The sequence below is a fragment of the Galeopterus variegatus genome, unplaced genomic scaffold, assembly GCF_000696425.1.
Source record: "Galeopterus variegatus unplaced genomic scaffold, G_variegatus-3.0.2 Scaffold7426, whole genome shotgun sequence".
Classification (NCBI taxonomy): domain Eukaryota; kingdom Metazoa; phylum Chordata; class Mammalia; order Dermoptera; family Cynocephalidae; genus Galeopterus; species Galeopterus variegatus.
The window spans coordinates 106,995-107,408 of NW_007733537.1; positions in this window are offsets into that span (position 1 = coordinate 106,995).

A 414-nucleotide genomic window follows, 5' to 3' on the forward strand; every position below is an offset into this window, starting at 1 on the left:
AAAAAAAAAATTAAATGTGGAATTATCATATGATCCAGCAATTCCACTTCTAGGTATATACCTAAAGGAGTAGAAAACAGGGACTGGAACAGATATTTGTACACCCATGTTCATAGCAGCATTGTTCACAATAGCCAAAAGGTGGAAACAACCCAAATGCCCATTGACAAAGGAATGGATAAACAAAATGTGGGATATATGTACAGTGGAATGTGATTTAGTCTTGAAAAGGAATGAAATTCTATTACATGCAATAACATGGATGACCCCTGAAACAATATGGTAAGTGAAATAAACCAGTCACAGACATTGTGATTTCACTTATATGAGGGTACGTCAAAAAGTTTGTGGAAAAATGAATTTAAAAATAATACAAATCTGGGCCGACCCCGTGGCTCACTCGGGAGAGTGCAG